Genomic DNA, 23,371 nt, shown 5'->3' with positions numbered 1-23,371 from the left:
TCGTCTCAAAAGTGGCTCACCCCTAAAACTTTTTTATTTTTTCAGATAAAAAAAAAACAGATTTGTATGTTAGTAGATATATAACATAAATTAGGATTTATTGACGTATTCAATTGTTTTTGGTCTCTTCCTGTTTCACCGAAATGATTACATCTTTTGATTTTTAAAGGCACCCTCGGTATATTGCTACTTTATTCGATAAAAAATGACACTCTGAATAGAATGACATATCATATGTCAACTTTTGACATTGCCGCTTAAAAACAAATCCTATAATTTAAATTTCAATCCAGGGTGCCATGGTGTTGTTAAAAACACTAAGTTTTAATCAAGGAGCCTTGGAAAAATAGTTTTGATCGTCTAATAGGTTTCGTGTATTGTCTAGGCCGGTTATAAGATGTACAAATCGTATTTTTAATCATACATATGTCAATTTTTTCAAATGGAACAAGGGTGACTCATTAGCATATTTGGAAAAAGCATTTTTTTATGAATATATTGATACCACACACTTGGTATTGAGTCAAATTGTCGTTATGAACCGCGTGTTACAATTACAATTAAACCATATACGAAAATGTCAAAAGTTGACAAATGATATGTCATTCTACTCAGAGTGTCATTTTCTATCGAATAAAGTAGAAATATACCGAGGGTGCCGTTTAAAAATTAAAAGTTATAGTCATTTCCGGTGATAAAGACAGTACCGAGTTAAACAAATGTAGTTTTCATTTTATCCACTTCCTATCACCTTCCTTGCTTTAATGGAACAGATTTATGTTTTCTCTAATTTACATAAGACATCACTTAACCAGAAAAAAAAATTACAACAATCATATTTTCTTTTCTCTCCCTGTCGCCGATTCTATTATATCTGTGGAATAGATCCTGTTTTAATTAATATTAGGGGTTGTAAATGTTTGACTAAAATTAATAATTTATTATTAATTTCAAAAATTACGTAATTTCGATTATAAAATTTCTTCTATAACGTGTATTTTATTATTTTTATCTTTTTTGGACTCTAAGACGTTTTTTCTAAACTTTTATTTTAAAAACATGTCCTAAATCTTAATAAAATATAAAAAAGTTTAAATACGATATATTTTTAATTTAATTATAGCTTCATTAAAATAAAAAAATTACCCGGCTATGATACGGAGAGTTCAGGTGTACTTGAGAAACGAAAGACAGTGTTGTGTTTCTCGGCAGAGTCGTCAGGGAACGACCGTTACGACAGAGACAACCTATCTATCGCTCGTGTCGCACTCGTTATAACCTAAAACAATAACACAACAATAACAAGACATTGTCTGACCGCATGTTCCAGCTATTTATGAATGAGATGCTCCAGTCTATATTTTATTTTAAGTCTATGTATTTAACAATTTCAAGTTATGCAAAAATATTAGATTTGTAAAATTTTTTTTGCTTATTAAAAATGCCGTAATATTTCCGTATTATTTTTTGTAAATTTACTAATAGGGTGAGTCTTAAATAAGTGAAAAGTCAAAAGTCAAAAACACAATTATGAGATTTTTCTTCGCGAAAAAAAAAATTGAAAATTTGGAATTTTTGAAAAAAAAAATAGTTAAAAACATACTTTGTTGACGATATGGCAACATATTTAGGTAGTAGATTAAATTTACAAGAAATAAAATTCAGAAAAGATCCAGTGTTTCTCAAAATTTTAGCACAATTTTTTTTGGAAATTTTCAAAGTAAAATTACTCGGTTATTTTGGAGTTATTTGAAAGACGGTAAAGAGAAAATATGTTTCTTTTATAGAGATCTACCAAAATATTTGCACTTATTTAAGACACCCTGTATTTTTTCAGTGTAGGTAAAACAACAGTTTTGTTGTAAAACTTATTTATTTATTTTACTCGATAAAAGTTTTGATTGAACACGTAAGACTGGCACGCAAAACTTTATGTGTGGGCGGGATTTTAAACTATTTACCACATCAACACTCTTGATACATACTATATGATCAAAAAGTCAGGATAATAGTTTTAAATTTAAGTTTAGAACTCAATATTTTTAAGTGTAGTATATTTCAACCTCAGACACACGTCTATAAGGCTTTTTCCGCAAAAAAAATGATTATTTTTAGTTAAAAAACATAATTTCTTGATAATATGGCAACATAGGTAGTAGATTAAATTTACAAGAAAGAAAATTCCAGTGGTTCTCAAAATTTAAGCTAAAAATCATTTTTTTAACATTCAAAGTAAAATAACTTGGTTATTTTGGACTTATTTGAAAAACGATAAAGAGAAAATATGTTTCTTTTATTCAGATCTACCAGCCGTGAAAATATTTGCACTTATTTAAGACTCACCCTGTATAGAAAAATATGCTAAAAATTGAAAAAAAAATCGAGAACATAATTTCTTGATAATATGGCAACATAGGTAGTAGATTAAATTTACAAGAAAGAAAATTCCAGTGGTTCTCAAAATTTAAGCTAAAAGTCATTTTTTTAACATTCAAAGTAAAATAACTTGGTTATTTTGGACTTATTTGAAAAACGATAAAGAGAAAATATGTTTCTTTTATTGAGATCTACCAGCCGTGAAAATATTTGCACTTATTTAAGACTCACCCTGTATAGAAAAATATGCTAAAAATTGAAAAAAAAATCGAGAAGAACGATACAAAAACTCATAATTATTAAAAAGTTTGTTGAAAATATTTTTTTTTTCAAAAATTAGCAAAATTAAAGAGTTTTTATTATAAAAAAAACAAATCTTATTATTTCTTGTTTATTTCTTTAAAAAAATTGAAACTTTTGCGTTGAGGTTAAAAAAATCGAAACCAAATGAAAATCTATCAAAATTAAATAAATTTTTTTTAAAACTACTGTATCTTTAGATTTTTTGATCATGCGGTGTGTATATCGATATTAAAAAATATAGAAAAATTAAAAATACACTAACAATTTCTTTCCAAAATTACACGAAAATTCCCTTTGCCTTTTATCCCTTCCAGTTCCTCTATTGCATCCATCTAGTTTTCCCTTTCATCCTCAAGAAAAAAAAGACGCAAAACAATTTTTTTTTAGTTAGTCCTCACTTCGACCCGATTTTCGACTGTTTCCATACTGACGTCATCGACAACGACCGCCAGACGAGGAACGAGAGAATTCGCGATAAATTTTTAGTTATACATTTTTTATCTTAATTTTTCGATAAAGTGGTGGTGGTAGATCGTAGGCGGGTGAAAAACAATCGAGTACAGATAGACGTATAATAAGAGCGGTATAAACAAAAGACGCGCGAGACCGACTCCCGCCGCTCCATCGACTGGACGGCGTGTACTGCGTGCGGCGGTGCCATGTTGTCGAATGATTCGGCAAAAGTCCCCCACGCGACTTGGCCAACTGGTTGTCGATCGCGGCAGGCCTGGCTCTGGTCTTGCCGTACGTCGTCTATACAGGTCTGTTTCCACAAGCACCCATACCGGTCAAAAACTCGTCAAATGTAGTTGATCATATTTGAAATCATCATCATTTTCAGCTTATTCAACTATTTCCAATTATGGTGTAGCTTCCCTTACCTATTTAGAAACTCTCTTTGTAGTTGGGCTCATTGTTGGCTATGCGGGTCCAAGTTATCCATGCTAATTTGCTAATATCATGATCCCATCTCAGGTTCGATCTTCTTCTAGGTCTAGGGTACCATGCTGTAATATTTGTGTTCCATTTGTTGTTCGTCCTTCTTGCCAGGTGTCCTGCCCATTGCCACTTGAGGGATTTGATTCTGTGGATCTATACTCTGTTTTTTTTCTCAGGTAAGATTTCGACAGACGATGACAAAAGAAAAGCAGATGACGTCCCATACCAATCTATTTATTTTACTAAAAAAAGTTTCTAATAATTTTTAAGTTATCTATGGATGGGTTTAAATATAAATCCGTCATGCGTCGTGTCTTGTTGTTTTTAACTAGTTTTATTGGTTTATTTAAAAAATGACAGATCGTATTTCAATTTTATTGGTTTGACGGAACGATGAACGACAAACGGACGCCGATGGGTATGAACTCGCCTTTAGATTTTTGTCATTTTTGACGCTTGTCAAAGTCTTGCCAAATTATAGGTTATAATTTTGTGTCAACTTTTGTTAAATACCCTGCGTTTTGGAAGATGATGCATTTTGATTCGTATTATTACGTGTGTTTTGTGTCTTTTGAAGTCAAGTGGAGGAAAAATCGAGTGAAAATTAACTGTAGACCCAGAGCACAGTTTATGGTTAATACTCGTTGCCCAGGCAGAAAGTCTTATACACCAATGAAGTTGCCATCGATAAAGTTTGTATACCATTTCGTCGTAGATAAGTGTATCTCGTATATAGTAGAAGGATCAAACTAAACATATACTAAAAACTGGAGTAGCTGTAAAATATCGACATCACACGATAGGTAAATAATGGATTTTAGTACTGCAGAAAAATAATGTCAAAAGGTACTGGTTTAAAAAAAATTAAGATCAAAGTTAATTAATCAACCTTTAAGGTATAAAATTTGGTAGCTGTTATTATTAATAAAATAGTTTGTTTTATTTACCTGTGTTGTTTTATTTATTCCTGTGGAATATTACAAATTTGTATTTGTACATAAGTTATATTGATAAATATAATCATAAATGCGGGTAGTTTCATAAAGCTTGAAAGTAAATAATAGTTCTTTTTCATATTTTTTGGTATGTAGTGGTCTTGTTCTTGTTTGTTTTGTATTAACACATACCGTTTTTATTAAATAAAATAACTCGATTACATTTTTTCAGTTTTATACAGTTTTTTTCACAATATTTTGAAGTAATCACTTGTCATCTTGTCAATCAAATTTTAAATATTTCCTGCTATGCGTTCCAGTTGTACCAACTTATTTCTTTGTAAAAGTCTCTCACAACCCTTACATATTCGAAATAGGAGATAATAAAAGATACAACGTACCCACTGGCGTAACTACAGGCGTGCCCGGGGGTGCCCCCCCCCCAGGTACTGCTGGGCACCCCCTAGAGAAATCCTGAATTATGACTCTTGGCTACGTATTAATTTTTATTTGCTTGTGATGCAGTAAAAATGACGTTTTCTAGTTTTGTTTAGTTAATATTATTTTGTTGTGTTCAAAAAATGTGTTAATTTTTATTTTTTTTTTAGAAAATTTGTAGGTATTTAAGTAATCTACGGGAACACGGTTTGATAACCAAGTCTATGAAATTTATTGATAGAAATTCATGTAAACGTTTTATTCAAAAAATGTGTTTTTCAAAATTATTTATCTTTTTTAATAAAACAAAACCCTAGGCCCCACCCTGGGCTCAACCCCAGGGTGGGGTTGAGCCCAGGGTTAGTATGGGGGGAGCCCTTAATTAGTATTTGGGCGGAAATACTAGTGGTATATTTAATTAATGGTATACTTTTTTATAAAGATTTAAATAGTTTTCTTTTTGCATAGGATCTCGTATATTTTGTACATTTGTTGTTTTAAAAACAATCTAAAATGTCAATATTCCATGGGTATATTGATAAATGAGGTCTAAATTCTAAGAAAATGCATTTTCTTCGAAAATTTGAAGGAATAGGTAAGAAGTGGTATAATACAATTTGATAGACAATTAAATCGTGAATCTGCTTCTCATAAAATATACAGAGTGTTCTATTTAAATTAAATAAGTTATTGCCGTTTAAAGCTAGTAATTATTTAAAATAAATTTTTAGACACTCTGTATAAGGTACTATAATTTTTATTATTGCAACACAATAAGTGATCAATAAATAAACTTCAGTAAATATTTAGTAATAAAAACCTTGATATCCTCGGAGAAATGAAGTTTTAAAATTTATACTGCAATTTCGCAAAATTGAAAATATTTCAAAAACGGTAAGGTTTAAGTGTAATAAACCTTAATCAAATTTACCTTTATTTTAATCGTAGAAACTAAAAATGCAATAATATACAGGGTGTTCTATTTATAAAAATACAACTTTGATATTTTTTATTTATTTGGGACACTCTGTATCTTGTAAAAATAAATTTAAATTGTAGCTCTAACAGTCCTTCAACGAACCCAAATCTTACAATTTGTAAAAATCTAATCGTTTAGCTACAATACTCCGTGTCGTATGTGGTGAACAACCCTGTATAATAGTTAATAATAGTTAATTATATAAAGGTGGCGCCCTCTACAAGTAAGAGTCATAGTGACATCAAAATCAAATCTCTTGTGTCAAAAAACTCCCAGACACCAATTTTTATCCATACAGTTCGGACCACTCTGTAGATTATAGATTGTATGCTTTCCTTTTGAGTTTTTTCAATTGTATTTGTTTCCTTTCCAAGCTTCTGTACATAGGAATGAATCAATAGCAAATATTAAAAATACACATTTTGCCAATTGTTACTCAGTATGGAGAGTCAAGAAATTATTGAGCGTTTGTTTACCTGTAAGAGCATTCTCTAATTTATTATTTTATTTATCTACTTTCCCTCGTTCCTTCGTTTTTATTAAAAAAACGACGTATACGAACATCGTCCCCAGCTTCGCGGATACAAAAATAGAACTACGGAGTCCCGTTGTAGTGGTTACGTCATGACAGCGATCGCGTTTTGTTTCTCGACGTGGGATCGCGATCTTTGGATTTGTAAAGAGATTAATGTGCAATGGCACAGTCAAAGGGTATTAAAGATCTAGACAGGTAGAGCTCGGATATTCTTAATAGCATGGTGCTAGTATCAAGTCAGACTGTCAGACGTCAATTTTTTTAGCTTAATTCGTTTTTTTATTGAAAATTTTCATTTTTAATTTTCCTGCCAAAACGTACCTCAAAATATACGGGGTGGTTCGAATTGTATACAAGGTAAATTAAGTAAAAAAGTTCATATAAATTAATGATAAAAAATTAGAAAATCTGTGTAATCACTATTATTTTATAAATTATTTGGAAAAAATCGAAATAAAAATGAAATTTCTACACCCTGTATCTCCGAAACTAAGCATTAATTTTTATCTGTAGAATACCGGACCACCCTGTATAGTTATTAAAAATAGTACAATTTTAATCATTGCTGTCACTTGATAGCACGTAGTGCGCTATTTCTTCTTTTACTTCCATTAAAAAGCAAAAAACGTGCGTAACGGCGTTTATAGTATCAGTTTTAATTTTCAAAGAAATCCCACAAAAATAATGAGTAAGATCTCTTTTATTTATCCCTTCTCACGAAAATGCGCAAGGTCATGGTGAAACATTAGCGAATATACTCACACTGTTTCATGTCAATTTCTTTTAAAGTATGTTAAATGACTTTATCTATACATCAAAGGAAATTTAATGCCATGTTTTAAATTTGCCAAGTCATCGGAATCATTATGGTTTATTTATACGGCAACATTTAATATTGAATTATTTTTAAATATTTATTTCGGAAGATAGAGATTGTAAGTTGGAAGAAAAAGTAGAAAGCACCGTCCACACCTAATGTTTTACCTGGTAATTTTGCTTGTCAGGTAAAACAGAAGATCGTCTAGAAAACTCATGATTTATACCTGAGGTTTTCTCAATTATAACATTGTGTTTAGTGAAGTTTTACCAAACTGTGTTTATTTTATTAATTATTTGCAAAAATCTACCTTCAAATCAGTAGAAATTTATAATAAATAGTATTCCCGCTGTGTTAGATATGTTCAGAAAGCCCTATATCTACCGAATAAGTTAAGAGTTTAAAGAATAAACCGGAGGTTTGAGACTACACACATGGAAGTGTGAAGACAAAAATAATTGAATAGGAAGAAAATAACAATGACTTGAATATTCTTCAAAAGAAAACCATTGACTCCCGTTTATTGGGGATACAGTACGAAAAGACCAAAGGATCTTTCGCCGAACGACTTCTTCTTCTGGAGCTCACTCAAAAACCGTCTTTATGAGCATATAAAATACAGAAATTTAGATGGATTGAAAACGGTACCTCTGTGGAATGCTAAAGATTCACCCCTTGACAGTTCCGTATTGTGAGGCGTGAATTTAACAATCATTTGGGGTATTGTTTGGTTGTGATTGGGGAATTATGTAAACATTTTATTAATTAGTATAATTTAATAAAGTTCCTTGTGTGAGGCGTGCGAGTGATCGAGTAATGAACAACAAACGAGTCATACACCGCAAATAGTATTCTCAGTTTAACTAATTCTTTTGTAGATGATCATTCCCCCCAATTCAGCAAAAAAATAATCACCTTTTTCAAACCACAGAAATTCTTGTAAACATAAAAAATGTGACATCGAATTTGACAATGACAAAATCATATTTTTGCTAGATTTTAATTGTAGCTTTATCTGGGTTGTATTGTAGCGTTTTTTTTATAAACATTACCACTGCGAACGGCAGCTTTTCGTTGGGAGAGCAGTCGTGGATAAGGCATCTCACTGTAAAGAACTAATTAACAATAATAACTCGAAATTATAAATATTGGGCGCCAGGCATGAACAGAGAAAGAAAACACAGTTGTTTATTACTTAAAACTAATGACTATATTTCATGATGTTCTTTGCTGGTACATGACATTGTAGAATTCTAATAAATATATAGTGGTTATATGTAAAAAAATGGTGTTAAGAGTTGTACTAAATATCTATGAAAGTAATACCATTACAAGACGCAATGTAATGAAACCTAAGATCTAAACTCTCTCACACTTTAAATATTAAATCGACATGAATGTTCTTAACAATCTAACCACTAAACATAGTCTGTACGATATTACTTAAGATGTACGTTATTGTTTAAGACTGAAAATGTTTTAGATGTTAAATGTAAAACTAGAACTTAAATCTACACTTAGCTGTTCTTTATGTAATCTTGCTTCAAACAGTAACAGCGTGAGGTGGTCTCGCATCTCTGTACTGTCTCTCGGCGATCCTGTTGGCCAAAACAACAAAAGGGGCCAGAATGAGGACACCATGAATTGGAACAGCCGTAACTACTAACTAGCTTATGGATGGGAACGAAGCAGCGTGGGGCTTACGCTGTATCCATACTGTGGCAATATGGGGACACTACCCGTACCTTGGAACACTACTAGGACCTTGGATAATGCCTGTACCTTGGACACAGTCCGTCCATAAGATAACGGGACAGGGGAACACTACCCGTACCTTGGATACTACTAGGACCTTGGATAATGCCCGTACCTTGTAAATAGTCCGTCCATAAGACCCTAAAAATACGAAACTCTTGTTTAAAACCAAACAAGGTCTAATAAACAAAATAAACCTACCTCGAATTACTTCCGAGGGCTCAATAATAAACAAAGAAACTGTCCTTTCTTCCATGTAACATTCTGGAGGACAAAAGATAAGGGACGCCAACGTGCCAGCAAAATACAAATACAAGTTAAGTTGGGACATCAACTCTACCCTAAAAATATGCAGTAATAATATCGAATCTAAGAGGATAATATTTCATCTTTACCTGTTGCTTTGAAATAGCAGCTGATTCAGAATATACAGCAAGATTTAAATAATCACCATCACGGTGCAAAAACTTAAATGGCAGCATTTGGAACAAGAATTGCCAAATCCTGCTGTCAGAGGGCGCCACTGTCGATTTAAAAATACGTTGGCGGATTAAGAGGGAAGGAAAAGTTTCTTCCCACCACCCGTCTCATCATAATATTTGTGCCTAACTTTGTCTGGAGCTGTGAGGTATGTGTTTTGGGGCTGTAAGTGTCGTAGTGTTCATTCCCAAAGTAAAGACGTTTTATGTTGTGTGCCCGGCCTTTTATAGTGTATTATTTTCAATTAAAAACTTTTTATTTTGTGTGTCCATTTAGAGTGAATTATTATTTATATGTAAGTACCTAGATATTAGTTTATAATATTATAACCTGCTCGATAAAAGCTAGGTTAGGTTAGGTTAATTGTACCTTGGAAATGGCTATCGATGATAAGGAAGATTGCTATTCATTAATTGGTTAGATTTACTAATATAATTTACATTTTAAATGCCATCAATTGTCATTTCTAAGGTAGCTTGATGCAGCTTTTCGTAATCGTATGGTACAATATGATCGGAAAAAAAAACGGCGTCACCGTTGGCTATGAAATGAATATCGCTGTCATTCTCTCTCTATATGTAAAATTATCTGAGGAATGTCATCGATCGCGTCATTTCCAACCCAACTTGACTCGTTTTTTTCGATCATACGGTATTACTTTAGTATTATACCTAGGTATAGAAATTTAGAAAACAAAAAGAATACAAAAATAGTTGTATATATTTTATTCGAGCAATAATTGTAATGTTTAATTTTTAGTTGACTATAAATTTTATCAGCCGCATTTGTATTGTAAAATTTTGAAATCTACAAAAAAAGAATAAAAAAAAATAAATAAAAATGTATAACAAAAAATAAATGATTTTTATTATAAACGTCCTTGTTATATCTGGTATATAATCAATTCACATGTGTTATTAATCATACACCTATTATTAAGTTAAATCTGGTAGTACTTTTTGAATTTGGTATAGAAAATATTGGAATGTGATTTTTACCCCATGTGTATTGTTTAACGATTATAGACTAGATAATTTGTTTGGCAAGTATATTAAATCAAACATCTTTTACAACATATTTTTTAAAAAATATATTGTATAAGATGTTTATTTAAATTTACTTGAAACAAATTATCTGGCATAAAATCATTATAATTTAAATATTGTATGATCGAAGAATACGGCTTTAAGTTAACTTAAAAATGACTATTGATGGCATTAACCATATAACTTTACAAAGAAAATGTTATCGATCGTCATTTTTAAGTTAACTTGGAATCGTTATTTTTCGAACATACGGTATATTAAATTAATTAGGTGTAATATAATACTATAGATGGCGCTGCTAAAATTGCTTTGAATGCAGTGCAGATTTCTTTTTAAAATTTAATTTGTAGTTCCAAATCCTTGTCATAGATGGCGTACCAAATGTTGTCCCAATTTTTTGTAAGGAAGATTTCGTTCTGATTTAGTCTGTTCTGTGATCACCATTTCTAAAAGCCGGGATGGTTAGGTTAGGCTACAGAGCGCTAAAAGCAAAAGTGAGAGAGTTGACAGAAGCGATGTTGACAGCGCTCCACAAAGCGATAACAGGGTTGTGTCAAACGATAACAGGGTTGTGGACTAGAGAACGTAAAAATTACGCCAAGCGTGCCAAATAAATTATCAGGCCTGAACGAGAGGGAATCCGGTGATGATAGGCCAGACATCATATATTATATATAAAAAAGACATGTAACGAACTAAAAACGTTACGGTATTATAAATTTTTAGTAATTTGAAGGTAAGGTTTTGGCAAATAACTTTTAGATGCCTATTCCAAATAAAACTAAATTCTTGACGACAGTACAACTTTAACGCCTCTAAGTCTAATACAATTTTTGCATAAAGTCATCTGGGGAGATAACATTTGACCTTTTCAAAATTAACATGGGATTTCCTATGACCCGCGATTATTAATCTGTCACACGCAAGGCCGTTACACGAGTTTTAAACTTGACATTAAAGCAACGATCTGGCGCAATCTTTCCATCTAAACAACATAATCGCTGTGTGTGTACTCCGGCCTTGCTTAGCCCTTATAAGGCTTCGGACCTTCCCGTCGAGACAAGGCCGGAATACGGATTTTTTCAACTTTGAACTGATAATTAATATCGATTTTCGGTTTACCGAATTTTGATATTCCTAAGTAATTTTTTCTTAAATTTTTTTGATGGTATTTGTTTGAGTTGTATTGGTTGTTGTATTGGAATAACAGCTATGAAATACTTAAGAGTCAACCAAACCAAAACAACCCCAGAGTGCCCAACTGGCAAAGGAGTACGGCAGGAAGACGCAATATCCCCAAAGCAGTTTACAGCAACACTGGAAGAAATTTTCAAACACTGAACAATTTCATGAAGCAATCTCATAACTAAAAATATTACTTTAATGCATTCTCAAATAAATCTTTATATATTGACATATTTATTCTTTTTCCTTAGGCTAGACTCGCCATTTAAAGCCATATGACAAAAGCCATTTTTTACAATTTGTAATTATACTGATGTCATCGCTAAAATACTTCAAGTAGACTAATAAATTTATAATAAATGCGTGTATCTAAATAAGGAACCAGACGAAAATTTAAGTATTTGAATTAAATGTAATCGCTAATTCAATCTTAAAAACAATAGGATATATTTCAGATTATATAGTTTTTTATAAATTTGTTTAGAGTTTGTTTGAATATCAATATATGGTTATTAGCAATGTAATAAAATATACCGACCTGGTGATTTGATTACTGTGTATAGGATTTTAACGTGTAAGACAGAGAATAATATAAATGACCGGTTGACAGACAGAGAGACAGCATCAAAAGGGGCCGGCGAGGGGCCGGTGCGACCGATACAGTGTTGCCGGTATTTACGGGTGTGGGCAAGGTAAAGCATAAGCATGGTGGGAGAACGCATTGAGAGGGGCGGTGCTTTATGTTAAGGTTCGTATTCACTATCCGAAAGAACAAAGGAATGAAATTCGGTATATTTGGACAGCAAACCGAATGCATGCGGCCGTTCGCCATTCGGTTCGCTCCCTCATCTGTTTCCATTCGGTATATCAAAGACGTTCGCAAACGAATGAGAATTATAGAACCGCGCGAACAAGACTGGACGTTCGCTCGTTGGATAGTAGCATTCGTTCGTTCGGATAGTGAATACGCACCTTTATGTAGATGAAAAGGTGGGGAAAGGAAATAGATCACCTGAGATCCAAACTATTTTTGCATCATTCTTTTCGCCTAGCTGTTTCGGTGTGTATGTTAAGTGTTTCAAAAATGGCTATTTATACGACCGAAGAGAAGGTGCATATCGTTAAATGGTTTTACATTTTCTCAAGTGTGGAAGAGGTCATTGGGCGTTATGTGTTCACCTTTCAAGATCGCCCTGTGCCTTGTGCCACAACTGTACGCAACATTGTCCATAAATTTGAGCAAACAGGCTGCATTGGGGCGTGCAGAAATTGTGACAATAAGGAAGGCGCAGAGAAGGTGATTCCCGACAAGGAAATTAATATTTGTGCCGCGGTCGAAACAAGCGAACCTTGTTCAAGCCGAAATATAGCCGAACAAGTTGGTTGCAATGCTCGAACGGTGCGCGTGTTTTAAAAAGGCATGGATATAAGTCCTACAAAATCAGTACCACACAAGAAATTTTTCCCGCAGATTGTAACAGACGTCTGGAGTTTTGCGAGGCTGTAAGAGAAAGAGCCGATCGGAATAATTTATTTTTAGAAAATATATTATTCTCAGATGAAAGCCCGTTGCCCTTACATGGCTACCACAATCCTTCGATAGTACGTTATTGGTCTCGAGAAAATAAGCACCTTAGTATGGCACTGTGGACACAATATCCACAAAAACTGAATGTTTTTAGCCGGCATGCTGCAAAATCATATTATTGGGCCTTTTTTATTGATGGTATGTTAACAGCTGCCAAATATTTGGATATGCTACAAAACCAAATTGTTCCAGCAGTTCGAAATTTGCTAATCAATTTTGAGGAAGTGTGGTTATGTTTTGATTAACGTAGCTTTTTGCTTCTTAGAAGAAGTATTTCCTGATTTAGCTCTGTATATACCGGGTGCGTCTGAAAAGTGGCTCGCCCCTATAACTTTTTAAATTTTTCAGATAAAAAAACGAGATTTGGTATGGTAGTATATGACATAAATTAAGATTGATTGACGGTATTCAATTGTTTTTGGTTACTTCCTGTTTCACCGGATATGACTACAACTTTTGATTTTTAAATGACACCCTCGGTATTTTTTTACTTTATTCCATAGAAAATGACACTCTGAATAGAATGGCATCAAAAGTTGACATCATATGTCAACTTTTGACCTATTCTCATATGTTTTATTTGAAATTGTAACATGGCGGTTCATAACGACAGTTTGTCTCGAAATCATAAAAAAATGCTTTTTCCAAACATGCTAATGAGCCATCCTCGTTCCATTTGAAAAAATTGAGATAAGATAAAAAACGATTTGGACATCTTTTAACTGGCCAGAATAAGACACGAAAAACATTAGATGATCAAATTTATTTTTGCCATGGCACTCTAAATTCAAATTTAAATAAATAAATATAAATAAATAAATATAAATAAATAAATATAAATAAATAAATATAAATAAATAAATATAAATAAATAAATATAAATAAATAAATAAATGCCTTTATTGTCAAAAAATTTTTCAATTTGTGGACAAAGGTAAACTAACAAACAAAGTAAAAAAAAACAAGGTACACAAACAAACAAACAAAAGATAATACAAAACATTATACAAATAATATTGTCAGTCTTATTATTAAAATAAACATATATAAATGTTTACAATGTCAAAGAACAAAAAAAATTAAAATAATATTCAAAAATATTTAGCCAGTTTATAGCAAAATATCAATGACCTCTAAATAAATTAATTTCGATGTCATTAGTAAATATAGCAATAGCAAACATTAGACCAGTGTTTTCAAGATCAAATTCGATTTTCAATTCAAATATAATTCATTTACGGCGTAGAAAGCCTTGTCTAGTAAATAAGAGTTCAATGCTTTGCGAAATGATAAAAATGATGTTATGGATTTGATTTCAAATGGCAGGTGATTGTGCATTTTTTTCGAGTTGTATAATATTGAACTTTTAACTAACTCTGAGCGTCTACCCCACGCACGTAGATAAAGATCTTGCTCCGCGTTCCTGAGTGGATAAGTGTGAGATGGCCTTTCTTGAGAAGCTGATACATGTTTACGTATTAGGCAAACGGATTCAAATATAAATAAGGAAGGAAGAGTCAATATTTTTAATTCTCTCTAAAAGCCCCGGCAATGAGTTCTGCTGTTTAGTCCCAGTGAATATCGAACAGTTCTCTTCTGGAGCTTGAAACCCCAGAATGGAAGGGCATACCTGAGGTGCGACTCAAAAAGTGCATAATAAACTAGTTCTAGCCACTGACAAGTTAAGCTCCTTAGAAACAGACCTTAATGCAAAACAGGCAGAGCTCAATTTTTTCGACAAAGCTTCGATATGTATGTCCCATTTCAGAGAATTGTCCACAACAAGCCCTAAGAATTTTACGGATTTTACGACGTCAATGGTGGTGTTGTCAAGTACAAAAGGCTGCAACGAGTTTTTATACGACAAAGCCTTAGTTTTAGAAATGTTGAGACTCAGGAGGTTCGAATCGCACCAAGATTTAATGGTGATTAAGTCATTTGATATAATCCTATGAAGTGCCGCGATGTCCTTGTTGCTCCAAGTGAAGCTAGTGTCGTCCGCAAAAAGACATATTTTGCCACTGATGTTTATGTTAGCGATGTCGTTAATAAAAAGAAGAAACAAAATAGGGCGTAGTACTGAGCCTTGTGGTACTCCACATTCTATTGGCTTGCTAGAAGACAACGTGGTATCCACTCTCACAAGTTGACTTCTGTTGCTCAGATACGACTTAAACCATTCGAGAGATGATTCCCCTGAACCCATAGTGCTGCAGTTTATTAATTAGGATCTTATGATTTACACAATCGAACGCCTTAGAAAAATCACAGAAAATTGTTGCTGTAGAATGATGGTTGTTTAGGCTGGAGTAAACTTTATTAAGGAGGGAAAACATAGCGTCATTTGTGGACTTGTTGCTTAGAAATCCAAATTGATATTCAGTAAGTATTTTGTACTTAAACAGAAAAGATACCAGCCTGCTTTTAACCAACCTTTCTATGATCTTAGATAGCGTTGGAAGGAGTGCAATTGGGCGATAGTTAGAAGCTTCATCTTTGTCTCCTCCTTTGTGCAGTGGAATGATTATTGCCGTCTGAAGGCATTTTGGAAAAATACCATTTTGGAACGACATGTTTATTAAAGTTGTTAGGTGATTCAGAGTGCTTTCTGGCAGATTCGAAAACATTTTTAAAGTTAGCCCGTCGGTCCCAGAAGAGGATTTATTTTTGATGGTATTAATTGTACTGCAAAGCTCTTCAAGAACTACGGGCGAAAAAAAGAAACTGTGTAAGTTTACATTATCATTAGAGAGATAAGAAAGTGGATCATGAGGAGGACATATGGTATTAGTTAAGTTTTTCGCTACATTTACAAAGTAATCGTTAAGGTTCTCAGGCGAGGTAGAGATATTGCTAGACGAAGAAGCTTTGTTTCTTAACTCGTTCACAATATACCATGTTTCCTTAGCAACGCAAGCTTAAAATACGTTTCTTTTGCAAGCGAAAATGTCAAAAGTTGACATATGATATGTCATTCTACAGTGTACTTACAGTGTCATTTGCTATCGAATAAAGTAAAAATATACCGAGGGTGCCATTTAAAAATCAAAAGTTGTAGTCATTTCCGGTGAAACAGGAAATGACCAAAAACAATTGAATATTTCAATCAATCCTAATTTATGTCAGATAGTAATAACATACTAAATCTCGCTTTTTGATCTGAAGAAATAAAAAAGTTATAGGGGTGAGCCACTTTTGAGACGCACCCGGTATAACTAAACACTTCATCGACTAAAAATAATAACATTAGTATATCATATTTCAGGGTGAGAAGTGGACCATTATTGACCAATAATGGTAAAAGTGCCTAACCGATGCATACACGGATCTTGAAAAAAATCATACCAACTCCATATGGATGACATATCAAGAAAGTACAACTTTGTAATAAATAAAAGGATTGGGAGGGAGAAACATACGCTCAGCAGGAAGTAGACCCGATAAATCTTTTACCTGCTGAGCAAACGTTGAATATACCGATGTTTCCGAAACCAATACAAAAAACTAAATCCTCTGAACCAATGGGCACCTACCCCAGCAGAAATCTACGCTACTGAAAGATGTGTACAACTTCTCTTAGATAAGAACTATCGGAAACAAGATATATTCATCTTATCTGATAGCCAAGCAGCACTAAAAGCGATCAACTCAGTAACCATCAATTCAAGTTGGGCAAAGAATGCCTAGAGAAGCTGAACAAATTAGACAAAGAAAATAAAGTTCTCCTGCTCTCGCTGCCCGTCCACCAAGGAATAGAAAGTAATGAAAAAGTAAACGATCTAGCTAGAAAAGGAGCAAACACTCTACTAACTGAACCAGAACCGTTGTGGTTCCCAAGTGTGAACTTAAAGCGGAACTGATGAACCTGGAAGACTCCATCCTCCAATGATTTAAAACACTCGAACAAATTTCTCAGAACTTACGACCAAGAAATATCAAAGAATGTTCTTGATTTAAGTGAAAATAATCTTCGTATTGTTACAAACGTACACACATTGTCAAAAGAAATAATTTTTATGATTGTGATTTAAAATCTTGAATTAAGACCTCGAATGAAATAGGTATTTATAGAGAATTTTAACAGTCATTGCATAAATCTGTACAAAAGAAAAAAGACATGACAATCTGCGCAAAGATTCTGCAGTAAATCTGTATATTTTTGCATACAAATATACCTACGTAGGTTTGTACCAGGAAAAGGCTGCATTTCCTGGTTCAACACTTGCAGACATAACTAATAAACAAAGAACGGTGTTGACCTTACATGGCCAGAAGGAACCTGACCGATGGCGTCGTATGCAAATGGCCGAGTCGCGGACAATGGTCGAAGAAAGGCCGAAGAATGGTCAAACAAAGGAGGAAATTAATTTAATGTAATGCAGTGGAGAGAATCATATTTATAAATGCTTTACTCATGACGATATTGTATCAGGGTTTTAATTTTTACTACAAAGATTACTCACCCTTATAACTTTTTTATTTCTTCAGATAAGAAAACGAGATTTCGAATTTTAACATATGATATAAATTAGGATTGACTGAAATAATCAATTGTTTTCGGTCACTTCCTGTTTCACCGGAAATGATTGCAACTTTTGATTTTGAAATGTCACTCTCGGTATTTTTTACTTCGGTAATTTTCTGTGATTTCTCTAAGGCTTTCGACTATGTAAATCATAATATCTCAATTAACAAATTGCAATACTATGGATTCAGGGGAGTGCCGCTCGAATGGCTTAAGTCATATCTTGGCAACAGAAGGCAGCTTGTAAGGATTGATACGTCCATGTCTTCTTGCAAGCCTATAGAATGTGGTGTCCCTCAGGGTTCAGTACTAGGCCTTATTTTGTTTCTGATGTTTATCAACGACATTGTAAATCTAGACATTAGCGGTAAAATGACTGAACAGTGGAACTGACTGCCAGAGTTTCTTTAAAAATTTTAAAAATCTGACTCTTCCTTCTTTATTCAATTTTGAATCCGTTTGCTTAATCCGCAAGCACATATCTGCTATTCCCGAAAGGCCACCTCACAACTATCTACTTAGGAATGTGGAGCACGATCTTTATCTGCCAATCCCGAGCTCAGAACTAGTTAAAGGCTCAAGACTGTACAATGCCAAAAAAATGTACAATCATCTGCCTTTGGATATCAAGTCGCTTTCATTCTTTCCCGCATTTCGCAAAGCTCTGAAATCATACTTACTGGAGAGAGCTCTATATGCGGTAAACGACTTTTTTGTTGATGTTTAATCTTGAACAATCGTGAATTTTAAAATTTTTATCATCTCACACACTGGTTAAAAGTCTAGTATTTAATGTTTTATAATATCTATTAAGTGATTATAACCATTTACAATTTTAAAATTGTAAACTTTTTATTGATACTTGATTTTTATTGTAATCTGTGTATGCTCCTATATTGGTAAATAAATAAATAAATAAATAAAATAAATAACTGCAAGATCAAGACCAAATGACCTCCCACGTTAAAATTTCTGGAACTGCCACTGGTCTAACTGATCCTCCCTAATAAAAATGAACTGTAGATATAGCAAAATAATTCCTAAACCCTCTTCATAAATATATTTTGAGTGCGCCACTGTCCTGCACTTATTGCCTAAATTTGAATTATTTCATAAATATCGATACTTTTCTTAATATGAACTTTCAATCGCCGCGTTCAATTGTTACGGTATACGGCTGACAACGACGTATTCTACGTAGACGACGTAGCCCTAGGTCAGTGATAGCGTCGAATCGATGAGGCGACAATGACGCCTAGGATGCACGCTCACGCTTGACAGTGGCGTGCGAACGGCAAGGACAAAATTAAAATTACCCGATGTTAGTCAAAGATATTTATAAAATCTATCCTATGATGCGGATGAAAAGTTCCTGGATACATTACCCAATAAAGGCGTTAAAGGATATTAGTTAAACATATTTATGATCTGAACCACAGAAGCAGGCGAAGCAAAACTTAATTTTAAATATTGTAGCAGTTAGATGTAGGTGTAGATTGTATGTGAGGTGGAATATTAATCATCGCGACATTATAGATCTATTGGGTCCCCCTTTCTTGAGTTATAACTCTTCATACAGCCTTGGGGCTTTGACAAAAGCCAGTATATGAAACGGTTTTACAGAGGTTAGTTCTTCATCTCCGATATCATTCGTACCAAAGTTTATGGTACAAATGGATGTTGTTTCGGCGCACTCAGTAATTCTGAGTGATAATGAGGCAACAGTGTCCTGTTAAAATCCCTGTAACAATCCGAAGATTGTTTTTACTTCTTCTTCTTCTTGCGGTGGCGGGACTGTCTTCAGGCGTTGGCGATCTCCATGAGTATTTCGTTGAAGAGTTCTCTATCTTGTGCTGCATGAAACAGCCTCTCCATCCGCAGACCGGTCCAGTTCTTTTCTGAGCCATGATTTCTGAGCCATAACAGTTTCTTTCGACCTATCCATCTTCTACCTTCGACTTTTCCTTGCATTATCAAACGAGGAATATGATATTTAGTGCCACGCATTATGTATCCGAAGTAGCCAAACTTTTCTGGCCTGGATGGTGGTAAACAGTTCCCGGTCTTTGTTTAGCTGTCCAAGAACTTCTTCGTTGCTTGTATGTTCGGCCCAAGAAATCTTAAGGTTTCTTTGGTAGCACCACATTTCAAAGGCTTCTATTTTATTTATATTCTCGACTTTTAGCATCCATGTTTCGCATCCCTAAAGAAAGAAGAAGAAGACTGAAATCACGAAAAATCTTTGTGTTGTGTAAGAATGATGATAAGAAATATGTTGAGCAACTTACAAAGATCCATTATAATAAAACTCGAAGAGCATAGGTCTCAATTAAGGTATGACAGATGACAGACATATATTTCTTGCGTTGCTCGATTTAACTCCTATTTAAATTTTCGGCAGCCCAAAGAGCCCTCAATTTTCTTTGAGACGACAACCATTCGCGCCATGAACTTTGGTACGACTGATATCGGAGATGGAGAACTAACCTCTGTAAAACATTCTCAGATACAGGTTTTGTTTGATTTGGTTTGGTTTAACCAAAGCCCTGAGACTGTATGATGAGTTATAACTCAAGAAAGGGGGACACACAATAGATTTGTAAGGTCGCGATGAGTAACCCTCCCCCCAAACATTCTACATCCTAGAAATATATTGCTGTAGGCCAGTATTACACTATCAAATTTCGTATGAAAAATTTGACAGTTAAATTAATATACAATATTTTATAAAATCACACATATTACACTGTCAAATGTTTTATAAAATAAAATCTTTGACAAAGAAATCTGAGAGTGTAATACCAGCTTTACACAAAGTTTACACATATGCTTTACACATTTCAAGAAATAACAAATTACAAAGTACAAAGCCACTCGCCATTTCGCTTTCTTTCACCGTGCGAGACTTTGTTCTAAAACAGGTGTTCGATCATTGATATATTTAGAAGGGGGCAAGCGGATCGACCAACCGCAACCGGTCATCGCTAGGTAAATATTGCAAATTTCTTGAATAAATAAATTTTAGCCGCTATAGAATGGATTCTGCCTTTCGTCGCTCGATCGATGTTCTTTGTTATTTCGATCTATATGGTTTTTCTGCGCAGTGGATTTGTTTGACTATCGAAATGATGATCTAGCTTAAGCCTCATTTACATTTGTCAGTTATGATCATCTTGTGGTTTTCACTAATTCTTTTCTTGAACACTTTTTTGTACAAAAATGGACCTTCCTCAATGAGTATCTTGATCGGGTTCTGTATTATTAAGGAATACACAGGGTCTCCCAATATGTCGTGGACATAGATCTACTACGTATTTTGGGAATCAAAATAAGTTGATTGGACACAATTTACCTCTATATAAAAGTGCTTCGTTTGTGCGTTAGAAAGTTTCAAACTTTAAAAAGATAACAGTATATTGTTTTATTAGGAGTAAAAATGACACTGTGACGGCGAGGCAGTACATTTGATGGACGAGCGTTAGCGAAGGCATATTAACATTTGACTTTTACAAAAAAAACAAGAAAAGGTACGGCAACGGTAAGAACTACCGCAGTTTTACCGCAAGTTTTATCGCAACCTGGAATGGAAATCTTACAACGGTCTAAGACACTCGAAGAAGTTTCTGAGGGCTTATGATCAAGAAAAATCACAGATCTTCCTGGGTTTAAGTAAGAACAATCTTCGGATTGTCACGGGGTTTTTAACAGGACACTGTCTCCTCAATGAACACCTCAGTAGATTGAAACTAAGAAGAAACGGCGAATGCAGATTCTGTGGGGAAGATGGGGAAACACCAGTACACCTCATCACTGAGTGCGCCGAGACGACAACCATTCGTGCCATGAATTTTGGTACGACTGATATTGGAGATGGAGAACTACCCTCTATAAAACCGTCCCAGATACTGGCTTTTGTCAAAGCCCTGGGACTGTATGATGAGTTATGACTCAAGAAAGGGGGACACAATGGATCTGTAAGGTCGCAGTGATTAACCCCCCTCCCACTCATTCTAAATTCTAAAAGAACTACCGCCATCCCTACTTAAATTGTAGTATAAATATTTCCCAACTCCATGGACGACTGATTTTTTTTCGTAAAATGGTCCTCCTGGTATTTACTACATTTTTGTCTCTTGTAGAAAAAAAGGGAGCTTAACAGAAACTTACTACCCTAGTGACGTCCTGCGCACGGAGAACAGATTTGCGACCGCCAAGGATCTTATCTAACCTTCTTGTATCATGTTAATCGAGATCGATTCCATTCCCAGTAGTAATGTGTTGATCCCGCTGATCCCGCACGGTAAATCCCGCAACTTTGATCCCACGGAATCTCCGAGGGATCCCGCATTTGTGGGATCCGCAGCATTTGCGGGATTGTATTCCCTATACACCATAATTGGAAATGGTTGAATAAGCTGAAAATGATGATAATGATGATGTATGAATATAATCATCACAAATGTTGAAGGAATGAAACTGAGACACGACTGATATATGTGTGAATAGACCTTTAAGCGTAAGTAAGTTTAAGTATGACGTGTACTGATATTTTTAAAAGCTAATTAGAACGTCCGAAAAAGTACATTACTTCAAATATTAATCTAGAAACTTGTCTGTGGGAACCTTGGCACACTTTCGACGCGCGCGAATTTCGGCTAAACAAAGCTGAGTGAGAGAGAGAGAGAGAGTATTGCCGAAATAATTATTTAAACAACGCGAGATGATGATGTTCGTTAAGCAATAAAAACAATCAAAAAAAGGCTGATGCGGGCGTGTGCTTATTTTACATTAAAATAACATATTTTAACGATTGATGATGTTTGTTTCGCTGGTTATGATGTCGCTGAAATTTTATAAATAAGAAAATAATTAGCCATTTTATCCGATAGTCAGGCAGTTTTAAGAGCGATCAACTCAGTATCCATCAATTCGAAGTTGATCAATGAATGTCTAAAGAAGCTTTACAAATTAGAAAAAGAAAATAAAGTCTTCCTACTCTAGGTGCTAGAGATGAGCAAAACTGTGATTCTCCAATCGCAATTCAAACTGCGATTGCGATTTTTAAATCGCAGCGACTGTAACCTGCGATTGCGATTTTAATATTTACTAAACCAAAATTATTCGTAAATAATGCTCTTTCTAAATATGCCAATGAGCCACCCTCGTTCCATTTGAAAAAAATGGAAATAAAAAATAAAAAACCCTGCAATAGGTAAATTAAAATAACTTTGGTTGCGCATCATAATACGACCACCAGCAAACTCCATAAGACGACGCATGGTGTCATTGATGACGTGCACCCAAAGTTGTTTTAATTTCCCTATATATGATTCTCTCCACTGCATTACATTTTATTACAAACCAAACCAAACATGCCAAATCTCGTTTTTTTATCAGAAAAAATTAAAAAGTTATAGGGGTAAACAACTCTTGAGAAACACCCGGTATATTATTGATCGTGGCTCTAGAA

At 34.0% G+C, this 23,371-nt stretch overlaps 1 protein-coding gene across 3 annotated transcripts in view; it reads right to left on the bottom strand.

The window, feature by feature from the left end:
- LOC115888732 overlaps positions 1-23,371 on the bottom strand; it is a 197,494-nt gene that overhangs the window by 158,598 nt on the left and 15,525 nt on the right. For 2 of the 3 annotated variants that reach the window (XM_030908550.1, XM_030908551.1), the window contains exon 1: positions 2,942-3,323. The exons of the other annotated variant lie outside the window; for it this stretch is intronic. The gene's annotated coding sequence lies outside the window, so the exon portion shown is untranslated. Of the gene's footprint in view, positions 1-2,941; positions 3,324-23,371 lie in introns of those variants that run through there. 3 annotated transcript variants of the gene reach the window in all.

The sequence above is a fragment of the Sitophilus oryzae genome, unplaced genomic scaffold, assembly GCF_002938485.1.
Source record: "Sitophilus oryzae breed Bouriz unplaced genomic scaffold, Soryzae_2.0 scaffold_808_pilon_pilon, whole genome shotgun sequence".
Classification (NCBI taxonomy): domain Eukaryota; kingdom Metazoa; phylum Arthropoda; class Insecta; order Coleoptera; family Curculionidae; genus Sitophilus; species Sitophilus oryzae.
The sequence above is the reverse complement of the archived record's forward strand: the minus strand, read 5'-3'. Positions and strand labels throughout refer to the sequence as shown.